The sequence below is a fragment of the Monodelphis domestica genome, chromosome 1 (assembly GCF_027887165.1).
Source record: "Monodelphis domestica isolate mMonDom1 chromosome 1, mMonDom1.pri, whole genome shotgun sequence".
In the NCBI taxonomy this organism is placed as follows: Eukaryota; Metazoa; Chordata; class Mammalia; order Didelphimorphia; family Didelphidae; genus Monodelphis; species Monodelphis domestica.
The window spans coordinates 57977571-57998793 of record NC_077227.1 but is presented as its reverse complement, the minus strand read 5'-3'; the positions used below and the strand labels follow the sequence as shown (position 1 = coordinate 57998793).

At 38.5% G+C, this 21223-nt stretch overlaps 1 protein-coding gene and 1 long non-coding RNA gene across 3 annotated transcripts in view; both read right to left on the bottom strand.

Moving 5' to 3' along the window:
- The window catches only part of LRMDA (leucine rich melanocyte differentiation associated), a 645209-nt gene that overhangs the window by 130840 nt on the left and 493146 nt on the right, over positions 1–21223 (bottom strand). The gene's annotated exons all lie outside the window — the stretch shown is intronic.
- On the bottom strand, positions 92–8514 carry LOC103094166 (uncharacterized). Of its 2 annotated transcripts, none has more exons than XR_008916885.1 (3): positions 8284–8514; positions 7457–7559; positions 92–596 (listed from the first exon to the last, which is right to left on the bottom strand). It is a non-coding gene; the product is annotated as an uncharacterized LOC103094166 (long non-coding RNA). The 2 variants fall into 2 exon arrangements; XR_460131.3 differs by having other exon boundaries at positions 8344–8514.

Below are 21223 nucleotides of genomic sequence, written 5' to 3'. Positions count from 1 at the left end.
TAAATATGAAACAAAATCTTGCCAGGCTATGAGTTTCCAGCTGTTATGATATCATAAGATAAATTTACAGCTACAGAAACAGCGTGTTTGCTTGGATAAAGTATGGAAATATAAATGTTTCAAGTGTTAAAACTGTCCAAACAAATTAGTTTAAGTAAAAATAGTTTAATCTGATTTGGTTCTTTCACATTTCCTTTCTTTTTATGGTGCTCACGAGCACGCTTCCATCGGCACATATGAGCGGGTGAGCGCCCTTTCTATTTCCATAGGAAGCATTTATGTAAGTTGGAATTTAAGCGGGCATAAAGGAAGGAATCTAGCGGCCTCTACACAGGCACACATTCTTGCTCTATTAATTACAATCCTAATTCAGTCTCTTAATGAGGGAAGAAAGACGATGCATGCAGAGGCTGAGGCAAGAAATCCGATTTGGGCACCCATCTTGAGGTTTCATCTTGGGCTCAAATGAAAAAGGAGTTTCTTTCCACAGTGACTTTGAAAAGAATAGAGTGGTGATTAACAGCAATATTTTTTTTAATGAAACACAGCCCTTCATCCCTGTCATCTTCTGACCATCCTCGCTCGTCCGCTGCACCCTGACAAGAAGAATAATAATAGTCATACATCACTGCCCTGCAAGCCCAATCATCTAAATCTTCCTTCGCTGCAGCCTCTGAGACTCAATTACTTTATTGACATGCAATCTTCATAAGGGGAGAAATATTGTACATGTAAGGTCACTTGGTTATGAAGACATATTATCATATTATCTGCATGAGGGTTGCGGGGGTAAGACCTGACAGAGCTAATTATAATGGTACATGATAGAGAGCTCAGTACATATTATTTGCTTGGCTGCTCTAAAGGTGAGGTAAGTCCATGACATCATGGGTTCCTGAGAAAATAATGCCCCCTGCTTTTCAGAGGCTAGATCTATTTAGCACCCTCTTTTTCCCTCATTGGACCTGCATAGACAATGAAAGGGGCAGTTGGATGGGAAAGAATCCTTGGCGGATTCCCCTGATCTAGGACTAGAGTGTGAGTGTGTGTATTTACAAGTGTGTGATAGATCTGTGAAACTGGCATCATTTTTCCAATAACCATTCTTTGAGCACCTACTATATTGGCTCTTTTGTCTCTGACTCTGATCTTGGACAAATCAAGTCTTGCTTTCCATATCCTAAAAGGAAGGGATTGGACAAGAAGACATCTAAGGACCTTTCCAGTTCCAAGTCCCATGACCATGCTAGGTGCTGAAGAAGAGTCAAAGATGAGGTATGGGCTCTTGCCTTTACATAATTTCACTTCTAATAATGGAGATGAAGAGCATAAAAAATAACTTTAATGAGGAAATAATGACCAAATAAACCAGGAGATGTACTTTGTTGTTCTTGTTCAGTCCTTTTTTGGCATGTCTGATTCTTTGAGTTACCATTTCAGATTTTCCTGGCAAGGCTACTAGAGTGGTTTGCCATTTCCTTCTCCAGTTTATTTTACAGACAAGGAAACTGAGGTAAGCGGGGGTAAGTGACTTGTCCATAGTCACACAGTTAGTGAGTGTCTGAGGTCAGATTAGGTTAGGATGGCCCCAGAGTTGGGTCCACCAACTGACTCCAAGCCCAGCTTTCTATCCACTGTTCCACCTATGAGATGGACATAATCAGACTAAGACAAAACTACTGCTTTTTCTTTGGAAGGGGCTGTTTGTAGACTTCCCATTCCTCCCTTCTCTATCCTTATGATTTCTAAAATCAAAGCACAATTCTGCCAGACTATGTTTTTCCCACATGTGTTCTCTCTCACAATTAAACTGAAAGATCCTCAAGGATAAAGACTGTCTTCTTTTTTCATATTCCCCCTTCCTTAGCCCCTTTCCCATTAATTTTCCCAGTCCTCAGCTTCCCTTCTAGGTCATTAAAATCCACACAGATCTTTGGAGGGGCTGGACCTCTTCACTTAGCACAAAGTGCTTATAAATGTTTTGGTATTCATTCACTTATAAGCGAGGTCCAAAGTATATTTCAAAGTCTGAAGAAGTAAACATCCCAAGAGGCAATGTGATAGAGAGGATTTTGGTGTCAAAGAAATCATCACAAAGAATTAAAACTACTAATCTTGCCCCAGAAGAATAGCTAAAAGAATGCACCTCTCTCTTTCTCTGCAAATGTGGACAATGATGGGTGTGGAGCTCTGTATATAATTCATACTTGAATGATATGTTGGTTAGTTTTGTTAACTGATGTGTTCCTCACCAGCCCAGATCTCTACTTTTCTATTTTCTTTCTTTTTTTCTATAACTGGTGACTTTCTGGATAAAGGAAGGATATAGAGAGAAATGAAGGTAATATAAGAACAAAGAGAGCCAGATCTGGAGATGGGAAGTGCTAGGTTCGAATCTTACTTTAAAAACTTCATAGCTATGTAACCTGGGCAAGTCACTTAATCCCCATTGCCTAGACCTTACCACCCTTCTGCCTTAGAATCAATTCCCATTATTGATTTTAAGATAGAAGGTAATGGTTTAATTAAAAAAAAAAGTTGTAGATCAAGGAATCTGTGTTAGCATCAGTGAACCCATTCATCAGTGAAGCACATTGCCTCACAACCATACCTTTTCACCCTGTGTAATTCTTATCAATAATTTCCCTTTAATCATGCACAGAGGAGGTAACATACTAAATGCTTTCCTATAGATAGAAGATTCTTTACCTGAAGTTTGTGAACTTAAAAATCCCCTATATTTCAATATAATTTGTTTCTTTATATTCTAATGTATTTTATGCATTTAAAAAGACTTCTCCAGATGGCCAAAGGGGTCCATGACACACACAAAGTTTTAAAATGCCCACTCCAGATATTTTTTATTTTTTATTTTCTTTTTACATGTCAAAAAAGGGTTCCTGTAGCAGACTATCATTTTTCCATCTGTTATCTCTAATTCAAGCTAGATGGCCAGCTCACCTCCTTTTTCCTATAATACATTTCCTGGCCAATAGCTCCCTCAGGTTTGGAGGCATCCCAATTTTGAGGGCATGAAGGTATAATTCCTCAAGGTAGATAGAAAGTAGATCTGGGTATTGTATGGAGGTTTCATTTTTGTGTGTGTGTGAGAATAAAATAGAGACTGGTGAAAATTCAAAAGAGAAAAAACAATAAAGGGGGGAATGAATAGGTCAACTAAGTGGGCTTTAAGACTTGCCCCCCAGCTTGAAAGCAAGTTGCCTTGCTATGGGATGGATGATTCCCTCTAACTCCCTGACAGGGATCTGGCCAGAACTTGGAGCCTTTGGAGAAGCAGTTGTTTCCAAGACAAAGTTACTTTAGCTTTCATCACCAGACATATGCTGGCATTCTGATGCATTTCTGGAATGCTCAGACATCATCTCGCTTGCCTTATGCCTCCTCCCACCCCAAGACATGTGTCTTATCCTGAAACCAGGCAGAACAGCTCTTCTGGAAAGCTTGCCAAGGAGAGGTATGGAGGGAAACCTGCCAGACAAGTGCCTGGGGGCTCACAGCCCCCACATGTATAGGTATAGTAGGTCTGAAAAACAAACTTGAGTCGATTAGTACATTCTTCCCAATCCATGTGTTTGATCAGGGACCAGGTAGCCAAAAGCACATTTTCCAAGGATGGACACACACCAGCATCTGGGCATGGGGCCTTGACCATGTGTTCTGGCTTAAAGAACTTTCTGTGAGAGTTTTTTGAAGGGGTGGGGGCAGTTGTTTTTAAAGTACTGGTCAGGTAAAGATGGTAATGCAAAGCTCAGACTCAGATATCTTCTGAAATACTAACCCAAAACAAAGAAGATTGGTTCATTTTAATGTTCTTAGACATTAGAGAACTAGAAACAAAAATCCTAACTTTAGCCTTTTTGTAGAATCAATGGACAACCAAGAAGGAATAAACTCACCACCAACAATAACCCTACCTTCCTTTATAATTAGAGCTATCCCATATGAAGGTAGAGGGTTTCTTCTCACTATATGCATATATAGATATATGTGCATATATATATATATATATATATATATATATATTTAAGGAAAGGCTGGATGATCATTAGAGCAAATAGATGGCATAGTAGATGGAGAGCGCCAAGTCTAGAGTCAATAAAATTCGTTTTCTTGAGTTCAAATCTGGTCTCAGACATTTACAGGCTATGTGACTCTGGGCAAATCATTTAACTCTTTTTGCCTCAATTTCTTCATTTGTAAAATAATCTGGAGAAGGAAATGGCAAACCACTCTAGTATCTTTACCAAGAAAACTCCAGATGGAGTCACAAAGAGTCAGACAGAACTGAAACACAACTCAAGGACAATGAGTGACTATTTGCTGGGAGATACTATATGTAAAAAATAGACTTACATATAGAAGAAATTATTGATTGGATGTGGGTTGCACTCAGTAGATTCTGAATTCTAATCCAACTCTTTGAATTATAAAAGTGATCTATGCCCAAGTATCAGGTGACCACAATGGCTTCTGAGATTCCTTAAAATTCTAAGATTCTGTAATTACTATTATTTTTTTTTGAAATGTACAGTCAAGAGGATGGCTGAGTGGATTGAGAGCCAGACCTAGAGACAGGAGGTCCTAGGTTCAAATCTGATCTCAGATACTTCCTAGCTGTGTTGTCTTGGACAAATCACTTAACCCCCATTGCCTAGCTCTTTCTACTCTTCTGCCTTGGAACCAATACATAATATTGATTCTAAAACAGAAGGTAAGGGTTTAAAAAAAAGAAAAGAAAAGAAATGTAGAGTCAAAAGTACTAGCATCTTTTTAATCTGATACCTAAACCAGATAAGAATACACCTCAGTCAACTGATCAACAAAAGACCTTATATTAAGTGTAAAAAGTGCTTGAAAGCCATTTGGGGATGTGTAATAATTATAGGCAAACAGTTGGCTATGGAAGGAAGGCTTCAGCCTTAGCCAGGCCTTCCTTCTTCTTAGCTCCTTTGTCTGGTGTACTCTTGAAGATTTCAGAGAAGGCTAGATTCCCCATCTTCCCATCAGGGCCCTAAATGACATCCCTCAATCAAACTATTGGCAATGTCACCATTGGGAAATGAGAACAGGTTGGACTCATGGTTTTATGAGGAGCCTGAAAAAGAAACTAGGGTAGCCCTAAGAGAAGATTATTGAGGTCTTCACAAATGAGGGAAAAAGGAAAAAAAAGATGTGTACCAAAGTGGTGGCAATGTCTCAGAAGAAGAGACACTCTACATGACAGTTTCTAGTTACTGGAAACCTAAGGACTGCACTATTGCTATAACCTGTTGGTGGATCTGCCTTCCTCAAGTCTCTCCTCACTGTAATCCATCCTCCATATCAATCACCAAAATGATGTTTCTAAGGCAAAGATACAACCAGAGTCCATTTTCATGTGGTCTCCCTCCATCATATTGTGAGCTCCTTGAGGACAGGTATTGTTTTTGTTGTTTAGTGCCAGTGCTAGGAACATTGTAGGTGCTAAAAATGTGGAGTAACTTTTTTTACATTTAAGGTAAATAGTGGGCAAGTTCCTGCCCTAGAGTTGCAGATTAGGAAGTAAAGTTGGAATTCAAATTCTAGTCCTCTAATTTCAAATCCAATGCCCCTTCTACTCTGTCATGTTCATTTAACTTATGATGATCATAATAGTTATTTAGTTTAATAAATCCCCTTTTAATTAAAAACTACATATCTATATTATATAGATAATATATGTGAATAATGTAGATAAATAAAATTGTACATAATGTTATCTCATTCAATCCTTGTGACAATACCACAAGGTAGGCGGTATAAACATTATCATTTTACAGATGATGAAATGAGCTTATTTGCCAAAGGTCAAACAATCAGTTTTTATTCAGTAATTCTTCAGTTGTGTCTCACCCTTTGTAACTGCATTTGGGGTTTTTATGGCAAAGCTATTGGAATGGTTTGCCATTTCCTTGACAGAGGTAAACAGGGTTAAATCGCTTTGCTAGGGTCACACAACTGCTACGTGTCTGGGGCCAGATTTGAACTCAGGAACATGAGTGCTCCTGACTCTCTGGGCACTATGGTACCATATAGTGGACCCTCTAATAATCAATAGGTTTAAAAAATCCCTTCCTGAAATTCAAAGCCAAGTCAGTATTCAGACCAGGTCTCCTAAAGACCAGTCAAGGAATTTCAGTTCCAGATCTCCCCAAAATCAATGGAGTAGATATTGGGGTTATAGCAGGCAAGGCATCCCCTGTGATGGGCACTTCTGAAGGGTGGAAAAGAAGAATGGAGACAACAATATCCTCAAGCACAGTATACATGTCATTAACAATCAAATTTGGTATGGTCAGACAGAACACTGAATTTGGAATTTGAGGATCTAAGGTTAAACCCTGGCTCAACCAATTAGATACTGAACCCTGAGAAATCCACCTTTTGTTTCTCTAAGCCTTAGTTTTATCACCTGTAAAATAACAGGATCAAATCAGATGATGCCAAAGGCTCTTTCTAGTTGTAAATCTTTTTTGTTTGTTTTTTACACTTTATTTTTATTTGTTTAGAATATTTTTCCATGGTTACATGATTCATGTTCTTTCCATCCCTTCTTCCTTCCCCTCCTCCCAGAGCTGACAAGCAATTCCACTGGATTATACATGGATCATTTTTTGAAATCTATTTCCATGTTATTCATATTTGCAGTAGAGTGATCTTTTAACACCAAACCCCCAATCCTATCCCCATCAAATCACGGGATTATTCCTATCTTTTTCTTCTGTGCTTCCGCTCCCACAGTTCTTTCTCTGGATGTGGATAGTGTTCTTTCTCCTAAGTTCCCCTGGATTGTCTCTAGCTGTAAATCTAATGATCTAATGATACTAATCTTGAGCCATTTGGTGTGCAGCAAGACTTTTATCCCAATAATTATCTAAAGACATGGCTGGAAGGGTACAGTAAAACCTCCTTAAAGTCTAGTTCCAATAGACATAATGAGACACTCATGCATGTGGTGTATATAAATCGACTTTCTTCACAAAACTCCAATGGAAGTGGGAGGATGGATAGAAGAAGCAGGGTCTGGGACCCACCAAGAAGGAGTCAGTGTAACGTGTCATGGTGTTGGTTTTCATGGAGAATAGGTCAGCAAATCTTCCACACAAGGGAACATGTGTTTTGCTAAGATGCGATGTATGATGAAGGATGGGCAAGTTGACAAAGTGTGGAAGGCATATGGCTTGGGAGGAGCCCTCTGCTGTGACTGGAATGTAAGCAAATATGGTGATGATCATGTTCATTGGATACTATTCCTGATCTTTTTTGGGGGGATGGGGGTGGTTAGGGGGATAAAATTTTCCAGAAGTACTAAAGCAAGTTAGAGATGGAAAGGAAGGGCCCTTAGAGATCTGAAAACCCAATTCTGACATTTTGCAGTGTAAGAAATTGAAGTCCACACAGGGATAAAGTGACTTACCTCAAATATGTTGTTCAGTCATTTCAGTTATGTCAGACTCTTTTATTTTGGCAGAGATAGTGGATGGGTCACTTTGATAGTAATGGAATCCCTCTCCATTCAACTCCAGATTTTAAAAGAAGTTGTGATTAGTTTAGAAAATCAAAAATCATCTCTTAAACCCTAAGGAAACTGGCTTCTAAGGCAGTTAGGTGGAGCTTTGGGCAGGGAGTCAGGAAGATCTTAATTCAAATATGACTTTTTTCTGATACTTTTTAGTTATGTTATCCTAGGTGAGTCACCTAATAATGTCTGTTTTCCTCTTCTGTAAAATAGGGATAACAACAGCATCTACCTTATAAAGTTGAGTTGAGGATCAAATGAAATCATATTTGTAAAGTACTAGGCACAAGGACTGGCACATAGTAGGTATTATATGAACAATAATTAACTTCCTCCTTTTTTTCTCCCTTCCAACGAGGCAGTAACTTAGTATTTCCAAACTCCAGATTCATATAGACTCTAAGAATTCAGAACACATATACAAAATAAGGTACCTACAAATAGTTCGACTCTTGTGATAACATTACCATTCTTAGGCAAGGAAAATTTGTGATTTTGGATCAGAGGTGACAGAGGTGAAATGTCGAAGACCCTAATTTTCACCTTTTATCAACTCATCTTCTGAACAAATATGGATGAGTCACTTTTTGTTCACAAGAATAAAATGCCCATATTGGACTTGAAAAGGTCTCTCATTGCCCAGTAGGTTAATGGCAGCCCAGAGGACAAATCCACTAATCTGCTCCCATTCTCAAGGTACTCCTTGTTTTAAACCCAGACCATACCCCACTCAACCACCAAGTTTTTTCGAATCAATGAAATGGAAAGAAGTAAAAATTCTTTACTCCTGTGTTTGGTGGAAGATGGAAAAAATGGAAGGAATTCTCCTTTATCTGTTAGTAAGGTCCTTGTCATCCTTCAAGGCCCTCATTCCACATATCCTCAGAAGAGCTATCCCCAGTAACTCAACCCATGGTCTCTCCCTGCTAATACCCCAGAACATATGTTGTTGTTTTCTTGCCAGAGATTTCATGCATATAATTAGATTGTTAGAAAACCTGCATTATTCTCTGACATTGTTATATGGAACTCTTGCTTCCCAAATAATCTAGAACTTTGATGAAAGCTAAGACCATTCAAATACCATTTTAAAATGCCTTCCACTGGGAAGTCTAAGGTTCATTCAAAAAGAGATCTCAGTTTTTAAGTAAACCACATAATTAGCTGGTTCAGTGGTAGAGCCCTGGACCTATAGTCAAGAAGACATGATTTCAAATCAGGCCTCAGAAACACTCCAGCTGTGTGAACCAAGGCAAATCATTTAAGCTCTGCCTCAGTTTCCTCACATGAATAATAATAGCACCTATCTCCAAGATCTTTTATGAAGATAAAATGAGACAAAAATTGTAAAGTTCTTAGCACAGAGCCTGGAACAGAGTAATCACTATAGAAAATGATATTGTTATAATTATCATCATCTTCATTTTGATTGTTGTTAGCTATGATTCAAATCCTCTGCAGGAAATGGAGAGAAGAGAATATCTTCATCTCTTCTCCAGTGCCCAGTTTAGTAACTCTAACAATTCAATGTTCTGGCTCACTTTATTATTCTTTTCATATATATTAGTGTGATCATTATGTTTATAATTCTCATGCTTTGTTTGATTTCACTGCATCAGTTTATCTAAGTCTTCCTATGTTTCTCTGAATTCTTTACATTGTCCATCTCCTCTGGCTCAATCCCATTTTATTACATTCACAGGCTATAATTTATTTACCTTTTCCATAGCTGATATTCACCAGCTTTGTTACAAGTTCCTTGCTAACAAATAGAGGAACAATATATTTCATAAATAAATTATTGTCAAATGCCTAAAGGCAAACAGTCCAGGGATATGGAGCAATTCTCTGGAATACTTTAAAGTGGAGAGGAAAGAGATCATGAAGATTGAGCCCAGCACTAATTAAGGAACTTTTTCTTTCAGATTTTGGCTTTAAACAGAGACAAGGGCACCTCCAACTAGAAGTATGCCTAAAGGCCTGGCATCCGGTGGCTGTTCTCCAAAAGTAATACCAGGAGGAAGCTTGGGTACAGATGTAGGAGCAGCAGCCACCAGAGGTTCCATGACCATAGCTCATAAATCAAAGTTCATTCCTGCTGCCAAAAAGCCAGAAGCTCCATCTTCCTGCAGTGCCAGGTGACAGGAAGGGTTTCAGACCCTTGACAAGAAGCCTGTTGGGAATTCCTGATCCCTCACCCCCACCACCAATAGTCAGTCAGTTGCCAAGTCTCATCAATTCTGCCTCTAGACCATCCCTCACTTGTGTTCCTCTCTCTTTCCTCCCATTGGCACATCACATCTCTCCCCTCATCACCTTTCCCATGGATTACATTGCCAACAGATCTACTTGCTTCTAATATCTCCTATTTCCAATGCACCTTCCAGGCTGATCATTGAAAGGTTTTCCTGAGACCCTAGTTTGGCCATCTTACCTCCATGCTCAGAAATTCTCAATGGGTCCCAGGGTCTATTGGCTACGAAGAAAACTCTTCAGTGTGGCTTTTAAAGGGCCCTTCAATACGACACCCATCATCTTCCTGGGATTTATTCCATCTTCATTGCTTTTATGGTCTCAAATTTTTAGCCAAGTTGTTTGTCTAGATTATTTCATGAACTCAGCATTCCATCTCCCACCCATGTGCTTTTGAAATAAGCCACACTCCTATCCTCCCACTGGGCCTGGAATGTACTTCTTTTTGTCTACTATTTCATTTCCTCCCTTTCTTTAGAGTTCAGCTCAGAAGCCACTCCTTCCAGGAAGTCTTACTTGATCTTCCCAGATGTTAATCCACCCACTTCAGTTTATCTCAGATTCACTTATCTGGGTACATGTGGTATCATCCTGAGTTTTGTCTTGCCACTGGACTTTGATGGATCTAGAAGAAAGAGTAAGGCTGACAATTGCCTCACTTCAATACAATTCATGCCCAACTCAAGATGTTACCTGTGATGCTACTGGTGTCCTGTGAAAATGAAGCACCACCACCACCAACAACATGTGTCATACCAGCTAGAAAATGCATCACTCCTTGAGGGATTTGTCTTTGTATCCCCAATACTGACAATATCATAGGTGCTTTGCAGAATTTAAATAAAGTTGGAAAATATCTTACAGTTCCACCTACCCATTGAATAGTCAACATATGTTATCCTACTAGCACTATAACCCTGGTCAAGTCACTTAACTTTTGCCATATTTTTTTCATCTATAAAAAAGGAGATAATAATAGTGCCCACCCCAGGCTAATTGTGGAGGTCAGATGAGACAGTATGTTTAAAGCCTTGCAAAACTTCTATTTATAAATGCTATCATTATTATCATTATTATTATTATTCTCTGAATGTTTCCTATGCGGGTCACCAAACTATGTATTGGGGGAGGCTGGAGGCTAATAAAAAACATTATTCCTAACTCCAATTAGTTTACAATCAAGTAAGCAAAATAAAACATATGCACAAAAATTAAATGCTAAATAGCTTATGATATATAAAACATTAGTGGCTCAAGCTGTCTCCTATTGATATGCAAAAGAGGAATGAATGAATGGGCTGTCTCAGGAGTGGGCTCTGTAGAAGATGATATTCTGGTGGTCTCTGGAGTCCCTTCCTACTCTTTTTCTTTTTTTCTCTGCATGTGTCTATGTCCACAATTACTCCTCTTAACATTCATTTTGCATTTAATGAAATAATCATGAGAATCTGACCTTACTCTCAGACCACCTCCATAGTGGCAGGTCAGATACCCCAAAGGGCTGGCTACATTTCTCTTTGTAGATGTACCCTTGAGAGGTTGAGTATGTCTTTCTAATGCTTTTAGCTTAAGCCTCCATCTTGGTGTGTGCTCCCCAACATTAACTGTCAATAATTAGCATCTTAGCTTCATTTAACCAACTCACATTAATTAGTTTTTACAAAGGGGATATTTGCTGAGAAGATATAGCAAGAACAAAAGCATAAACACTTCTTCTCAACACCAGTGTGCCCGGTACCACCTTGGTCTCTGAGGAGAGTGGACTCCAATGTAAAATAGTTTCTAGGATTTGCCCTGCCAAGCTCCCTTATGAACATGGCAATAGCTGATGGATGAGTTGTTGTCACTCTTGGACCCATTTCTCTACTTGGTCAAGCTGGACTAGAATCCTCACCAGGCTTGGCTGCCTACAAACTCTATCATGGACTCCAGGTCCAAGATTTGCAGTGGTTTGCTTTCCTAAACTTTACGAGCTCATAGACGGTTCCAATCCTCCTTCACATGAGAGTAGAAAAGTACAGACACGGTAGAAACAGAAGCCACAGCAGGGCAAGGCACTCAAAGACCATAATGGTAGTCCAATGAGGAGACCAAGACCAGAGGCTACTCTCCAAAGTGAGTCTCACAGTATTCCATTTTCTCCACATTACAATGCAGCCAGATAGCAATAAGGACCACATCACCCAGCTGGGTTCCTTTTGTAAATATTTTTAATTCTGATTCTGTAGCAAATTAAAAGGTCTCTTTTCTTTGCATGGCAAACAGACAAGAAATAATAACTGATATCTGTAAGGGAACTGCAACAAAGGGGGCTACCATTGATCAACCCCCATTAAAATGTTAGCTGCTCTGTCACATAGCTTTCTTATGTTTCGTCCATGTAATGACTTCTGTAATATTTCATCACAAAGTGAAGCTGACCCTGGGGAAATGGTAATCTTTTGGATTAGGGGAGCAGAGGGGAAGCCATTGTTCTCCCAAAATTGAAAGTCTTTGAGATCAGGTTTGGTGCTGTCTATGTACAAAGGGTAAGAATGTACTGCTCATCCTGTTTTCCCTCTTAAGTCACAGTCAAGTCAACAATCAGCATGTAGATTAAAAATTAATATCCAATGCTCCAAGTATTATATTTATAAGATTTATTAATAATAAACTTGAAGCAAGGGAAGAAAAAACCTTCATTAAAGAAAACCCACTTTCCTAGCTGCACATGTAGGAAAAAGAGAGAGAGAGAAAAGAATCACAGAACTTACATACAAACGTGTACACACAAGGTGATGGAGAAGGGAAAAGAATACAGGGAGATGAAAAAGAATTCTGGGAGATGGAGTCCAAAGGTAAATTTTTTTCTAATTACACAAGCATTTATTCATTTATTTACCAGGCACTATACTTTTTATGCTGAGGATACAAAGGAAGGGGGGGGAAAAGCAATCCCTACCCTCAAGAAGCTCACAATCTAATAGGGCAGATAAAATATGAACAACTATGTACAAAACAAGATAAAAAGAAGATAAATTTGGGGTCATTTCAGAGGGAAGGCTCTAAGATTAAGGAAGACTAGAAAAGGATTATTGATGAGTGGAGGAAGTGAGAAAGGAAAAGATTCAAGATGAAAATTAATTTATTCCCTAGGGAACAGGCATTGCAAAGAGCAGAAAAAAGAGGTGGATAGCTTTAGTATGGGATATCAGTATGGGGCAGGGTTGAGAGGAATGAGAATAAGAGAGAGGTCTTTGGGGGATGGAGAATGAGGTTTGAACAATGGCAGCAAGGGGAGATCAAATGAGGTATTTGTGAAGTGCTTAGCACAGTGCCTGACACATAGTAGATACATAATATATGCGTATTCCCTTCCATTTCCCTTCAGATTTCCCAAGATATAGGAAGGAAATGATGGAGTGAGTGTGTGTTCATCATTAAGGACTGGGTTCAGGTAAGTGATCATTGTTCATAGAGTTTTCACCTCATGGCAGAGTTGTGCCAGATCAGGCAGTCTAGAGCTAGAATGTGGGATTGGGGTAAAAGAGAGATAAGACAATTCACTCACAGGGCATTTTAGGAGGACTGAGAGGGTGCCTGGAGCATGATGGAAAGGCTCCTCAAGGACAAGGATCATGGACTCTCTTGCTTTTATAGTTAAACTACAAGATTTTGTAGAAAATACTACAGAAATGCTTCACTGAAGAGCAAAGGAATTGTCTCCAGTCCTCATGTGAATATATTAAAGAGGCTGTGAAAATACAATACTAACAGCTATCATCTATGTATTTATATATATTTCATAAAGATAGAACTTTAAGATTTATAAAGTATGTGTGTGTATAAATACAAATATACTTATGTGTATTTATAAGTCTAGATATAGATAATCTTATTTGATTCTTGACGACTCACCAATAACTCAATGAGGTGGATACTATGATATTCCTCATTTTTACAGAGACAGAAATTGAGGCTCAAAGAAATTAGTTGCCTTAAGACACTTAACACTTCCAGTTAGTGTCAGAAGCTGAATTTAAATTTAGGGATTCCTGACTCCAAGTCCAATACTCTATCCACTACTATACCACCTAACAGGGTAGGTAGACATCTGTCTGCACTGACTTAGATGCAATATTCCAAAAAGTCAGAGGAAGGTGATAAAACAACCTAGCAAGTTGTAAACCTTAAAATTTCACAGACTTATGAATGTTAAAAATTTTACTCCACATTTGAGGAATCCTCCAATTCCCTACTTGAAATAATTCCCTACCAGATAGTGAGAACTCTACTTGAATGTGAAAACTCCTTGCTATGGGAGGATCTCTACCCCATCCCTACTTGGGACTGCTTTAGGGGAGAAAACTCCTTGCTATGGGAGGACCTCTATTCCACCTGTACTTAAGAATGCTTTAGGGGAGAAAACTCCTTGCTAAACAATGAAAGTACTTGAAAACCATACTTATAAAGGAAAGGAGTTCTTTGAGCCATGCCTATTTTTGGAATTGATACAATGGGATCCTAAGTGCCTATAAAGGTTGGGCAACTTGTAAACTACTTAGATCTAAAAGGTGAAAACTTACTCAGAGGTTTTCTCTTAATGAAATTAGTCGACACAGCAGCATTTTTTCTGATTCAGACTTCCTGAGGAGATTGGTCGACTTAGCAGGAATTTAGATGGGCAGTCCTTTGGAAAGTGTCTACAGTGATTGGTAGATGTAGGGACTTAGGGGAGGTGGCATGGGAGAAAAACCTCTATATAAGAAAAAGCAGAATCTCTTGAGGAGATATCCTTTTGGAGGAATTCCTTTTGGAGGATCTCTGATGAGGATCGCTTGGGAAGAATCTCTTGAGAGAGGCTCTGAAGAAGGGAAGCTCTTGGAGGACAATCTCTAAGGAGGTCTCGCTGGAGCTCCTCTAAGGGGACTCTGTCCCTCTGGAGGCTCTGGAGAGAGGCCTTTTGGAACAGTCTCTGGCTGGAAGGCTCTCTTGTGAAGTCAGCTGAGATGGAGCTGGCCTGGTGTCACTAGAATCCTTGTTTAGGCAGACCTTGTGGTGAGTATTAAAAGACTGACTGACTGATTCTCTCTCTTAAGACTCAGGTCTAGGCCATATTGGCTTGAGGCCCTTCATAATTATTCCTTTCCTACTCTTTCTCTCTTTCTCTAATTCCTCATTATATTATTAATTAAAAATCTCTAAAAACCCAGTTGACTTGGGTATTTGAATAATTGGGAATATTTCCCTGGCGACCACCTTATATTTGATTTAAAAACCAAGACACTGTAGTGAAACATATTTTCTGCAGTCAAATTTACTCACCCTCTCTTATATCTATCACAATTTATATCTTCCACCATTTTAACTCACTACAGTTTATGGGCTTCACTATTTTAAATCTCACAAAGTTCCTATCCAAACATGGGCTTGCACCATTTAGGGACCATGTGATCAGGCACTAGCTCCCTAACTAGCTAGTGGATCAAAGATAAAATAAGATGCCTTCTTTTTTCTCCAACTCTAATAAGAAACACTTTCTCCAATCCAGTACAATTCTCTTCACCAGTTGGTGGAGGAGTCCAAGAGGAATGTGGAAACATTGAGAATTCTGAGAGACCCAGAAGTGAAATCTTGCCTCCTGAGATCTAAATGATGTCAAGTGGAAGCCAGGAGGCATCTCACTTGTGCTCTGAACTTGAGGAAGTCTCTGCAAACATTCTTCATTTCCACAGTGTATTTCTCACCATGCAAAGCCCAGAGTTTCCATCTGGTTTCCATCAGCATCCATGTTGTAACTCTGCTGCAAAGTTATGCCCGGGTTACATTTGTTCTTCTTCCAAAGTGGCCTGCCCTAAACAGAGCATGGAGAAGGAAGGGGCTATGGCAAGGGATCATGAACTGGTGGTTAGATCACAGGACTAGGGATTGACTCAGGGAACTGGAAAACTTCCTAACCACTGAGCCCCACTCACTTCTGTTCTATATGCCTCCATTTTGTACTTCTGGGATAGACAGGTGATTAGAAAGAATTTAAATGTATTTTGGATGCCAAATCAGCAAGGCTACATTAATGCACCCGATTCTGTTAAAATAAAAATGTCACATGAAATGTAAATAGAATTTCATAACCTGATGGTCTTTAAAACTGGAAAGCATCATTGACTGGAAGTATACTCCTCAAATACTTCCATAAGACAATGAACTAGAACCACATAGAGAGAAGGGTACATAGAGGCATCTACCTATGGTCACCCAACCTCTTCTTGAACACTCCCAGTGATGGCCAATTTATTATGAATTGTTAGCAATATTTTTCTTGGTTTAAGAAGAAATCTGTATCTGCAATGACATTCTCCCTCCTTACCTCCTCCTCCTTCTAGCTTTCCTTGTTTAGTTCAAGTCACCATTAAAGTACCACCTTCTTCAGAAATATTTTTCCAGTCCTCCTTAAATTTGTTGCCTTCCTTCTAAGACAATCCTCAATTTATACTGTCTATGGGTTATTTGTATATAATTATGTGCATATTCTCTTTGCTTTTTGAAGGCAGATTTTTTTTTTAGTTTTTTTCTGTTTTGTATATGTGTGTGCTTTCCTCTCCCACTTTCTTTGTATCCCCAGCCCTTCACACAGTACCTGGTACATAGTAAGTACACAGTAAATTCTAGTTGACTCACCCAAGAATGATTTTCACAAGAGCTATTGTCCAACCTAAATCTCCTCCAACCTCTATTTTTGTAACTGATTAAAGAAGTCTCATCCCTTCTTCCACAAGGCAGCCTTTCAAATACTAGAAGGCAGTTATTATGCCTCATAGTTTCATTTTATTTTTTCCATTAAGAAAACAATGAACACACAGAACTCCTTTTTAATATGACTTTTCTGCTCAGCTTTGTGCAGCCTGATTCTCCATTGCCCCATCATAACAGTCACTCCCTACTTTTCAGAATTCCTTTTGCAATGTAGTATAAAGAATGAAACACTAAATTAAAAATGTGTCTGACCAGGAAAGGGCAAGGTGTTCTGGACTCTATCTTCTAATTCATGCACCTTGCAATCAAATTAACTTTCTGTGTTGTATGAGCTACTTTGGCCTATTCACTAGAACCCTAGGTTGATTTTCACATGAGCTACTGCCCAATTCAATCTCCAACCTGTACTTTTGCAACTGATTCACTGAGTTAAAAAATCAGGGTATTACACTTCTCCCTATCAAATTACACTGATTTAGACAATCCATTATTCTAGTTCACAAAGATATTTTTGGATTCCCCCATTCAATTATCTTTATGTGTGGTATCCTTCCTAGTTTGCTGACAGTCATAAGTTTGATTAGCATGTCATCATGCTTATTAAATTGACAAAAATTTGAACTAAACAAGACCTAAGATTAAGCTTTATGGCATTTCACTATATACAACCCATCAAGTTGGCATCAGTGCCCTAATTCTTGAGGTTTAGTCATTTAATCAGTTTTACATCTGCCTAAATATACTACCATCCAGAGTTCAGCCTCAATTTTTTCATGTCCTAGCCTTCTGATCAATTCACCAAGTCTCACTATAAATATGTTCTTCCTACCCCTTATTAGAGGCACTCCATATGTGACCAAGGGCATGCATCTCAAGCCCTGGTGCAGATTATCAAATACCATTCTGCAACACTATTTCCTTAATCTTTATTTACTTCCTATACTTATCTTTCTCTTCCAAAGCCCTACCTTCAATCAGCAACAGTGATGAAACATCATTAATGTGCCCAGAAGGTGTTGAGTTTCTTGCCAAGGAGTTCATAGTCCCTAGAGTTCCTTTCTATGTTCCAATTTTAATATCATTTGTCCTTATCTAAATCACCAAAAATAGGTATTTGACATCAGTTCTGACAGACTTCTTCATCAGGACCTAGATAAAAGCTCAAGGGGAAGATAATGTACCTCTCCCAACTGTTGATGTCAGTCTGACATGCAAGGTTGCTCCCATTTAGAAATCAAGAGTTTCCAAACACTGCAATTTGTTGTATCTTTCCATGATAAAGACTAGAATATATCTGCCTTGGTAATGCTTTTATATCCTTACCAATATTCCATGGAGCTTAGAAAGGTGCTTCCTATGCAGAGAGTTGCTCTTTTTTCTGTACAGAGCCTCAAACCTACCCTCTAACTCCAGTGGTTTAGGCTCTTTCTTCATCCCTTCTCGTCAATAGCTCCAGACACAGATTATATTGCCTCCAGCTCATTTACCTATGTGTTTCTCTTTTGAAGCACTTCTTCCATCATTTTGAAAATTATTCAATTCTTTCTGAAAAGCTGGAAATTATAAAAGCTCGTTCTCTATGCACATAGTTGTTCCTTGGCATTGGGAGAAATACAAAAATAGGACAATCTCTGTACACTCCTGGAAGAGTCTATGTGCCTTCTATGCTTATTGAAATGGAGATCCTTGGTTTTCGATGGCTCTGGTTGCTATTTGCTCTATGTGTATATAAGATATATATTTTTAGGGGGAACTAGAGAACCTGTCAACATGGGCTCATAAAGGGAGATGTTGTTTTAAATAGCAGATTTTCTTTGCCTTTTATTAAGACCCCCCTGTTTTCTTTGCTTATCTTAAACTGCTTGGTCAGGTGAGTTTGTTCTACAATTAGCATATTTCTGCCAGTAGCCTAACATAAACAGTGAATGCCCTCAGCCTTTATCTAGTTGACTTTGGGTGAACCTTTACAATCCATGTTTCTAGGCAACATAATTATTATGTGTGTAATCATTCTAATTATGTTGTATTTATTAATCAGCCACATAGAGTTGGCACTGTGCTTTAAGTAAGATTTCAAGTTCTGGCAGATGATACAGCTCTGGGAATTAGTCAAACTGGAGCCCTATGCATAATATCCTTCCTATCCCTACTTTGTGCCATTAAAATGTCTTTTAAAAGGGGAAAAATGGTATAAAGTTCCAAGATTTGGCTATCCTATCATGACCATTAAATTATCCTCTTACCTGCTATAAACACTGAAAACATGGCAGAAAGGTTCAGAGACTTTAAAGAGAAGGAAATATGGATGAGCTTGGATTATGGGGAACCTTTGGGGCCCCAGGAGTGATAACTAGTAGTCTAGAGTGACACTTCAAGTCTCTTTCCTCTCTGATTAATCTTTCATAGACTGCCAAAGTAAATCATGAGGCTGACTTGTCACTCCTCTTCTTATAAAGATCCAGTGGCTCCCTATTACTTCTAGAGAATAATTCATATTCCTTTGTGTAGTGTTGAAAGGCCTTTATCATCTGACTCCAGTCTTTCCAACTTCATTACCTATAATACTCTCCTTCTCGTATTCATTGGATCCAAACTGGCCCATTTGCTTTTTTGTTATGCATAATAATTCCTTTTTTCTGCCTTTGCATAGGCTGTCCCCCATTCCTACAATGGACTCCTCCATCTATCCTCATTGTTTCTTTGACTCTCTAGCTCTCTCCATATCTAAGATCAAATGCCACATCCTGTAGGAGACCATATAGCATAGTATGGCATGGCATGGTAGATTACAAGATGGCATACTATAATAACATATGAGATTGCATGGAATAGCATGGCATAGCAGAGTATAGTATAATATGACATAGTCTAACATGGTCTGGTGTGGTACAGTATATTATAGTATGGTACAAATGGTACATGGCATAGTACAAATAAAATATATTATGGAATGTTTTGACATGTCATACAACATATTATGTCATGCTACATTATATTATATTGTACATGTTGAATTATCTCACATATCAGGCAGTAAGTATGTTGTATTTTGTATTTCATATTGATTATAAAATAACAATTTTTATTATTAATGTTTTATTGCATATTGTATTCCTGATAGAATTTCTTGAAAAGGAAAGAGGGAAATAAGCATTTATTGAATGCCTTCTATGTGCCAAGCACTGTGCTAGGAATGTTACAAATCTTATCTCCTTTGATCTTCACAATCCTGGGAGGTATGTGCTATCATTATCTCCATTTTACATTAGAGGAAACTTGAACAAACAGAGGTTGAGTGATGTGTATAGATCATACAGCTAACAAATGTCTGAGGGAAGATTAGATCTCAGGTCTTTCTTGACCAGGAACTATTCACTAAACCACCTGGTCTGACAAAAAGCTGTTTTGTTTTTATCTATCTCAATGACTAGTTCTATGCTTGGAATATAGTAGGAACTTAATACTAATTGATTGATTGATATAGTGCTTAATAAAATAGAAAGGGAGTAGAGATAAAATTAAATTTCAATCAACACTGACTCCTTAAGAATAATTCATGTTCACAAATGCATGATTTCCAAACAATAACAAGGACATTGACTTAACTGCTAAGCACGATACAAAGATAAGATATGGTCAGTGCTTAGATGTGTGAAAATGGGATTGACTCTCCCTTGCCTACTTTTAAATTTATTCAACCAAAAGCATAGAAATCCCTACTTAACACTAAGTAGGGGAGGTTCGCAAGTCACTTACTAAAGAAGGTGACAACTCCAGAAGTCACTGATCAGCCCCTGGGCAGTGCTAAGCAAATTTAAAGACTGTAATTGGTCCCCATAAAGTGGAGGAAGAGACAGGAAGTGATGTAAAAAAAGGATTATAAAAGATGATGAACTTCCTCTGAAAGGGGTCTTCATCCTGAATTTTCAGGTTGGAGGATCTTGGACTGGGACTGTGGTTTGGAACTACTTGAACCTGTGACTCCGGAGCTTGGACTGCTTCTGGTAAGACTGCTCCTGGATCTTCTCCCTTTGGAGATTCAGCTTGGGTAAGTGAAAAGCTGACCTTCCTTTCCAGGTTTCTAGAAAGATTAGTTCTGAAGAGGTCTCCCCTTCTTAGAAGAGGCCACATAGATTGAACCCTTGCTTAATTCACCACCTAGTCCTCTGGCTGAGGGGTTAACAACCCCTGTGTGGGTTGAGCTGGGGACCAGAGCAACATTTAGGGTGATAAGATAGACTTCTTACTCTACCCTCTTTTATATTTCTCTACTTTCAAGGTCTACGTTTTTTATATAAAAGTTGCTAAAAATAATTTTGACTTGGGCTGTATTAATTTTAAAATCAGTGACCACAGTATTATCATAGAATTCTCATATATTTAATCCAACCATAATATTTAATTCCTTAGAGTTGGAACTCACAGTCTAGCAGTGGACACACACAATGACTCTTTTCCTGGTTCTACCATTTAATAGTTATATGATCTGGGACCATTCACTTAATGTCATTCATTCAACCTCAGTTTTCTTATTTGTCAAATGGAAACAAAACATATTTCCAACCAACATTGGAATTGATGGGACTGTGTTTCATTAAATTGTAAGCTCCATGAAGACAGACCCTGCATCTTATTTATCTTTACAGTTGAGTGTGATCAAATGCAAGCTCTTCTAGGGCA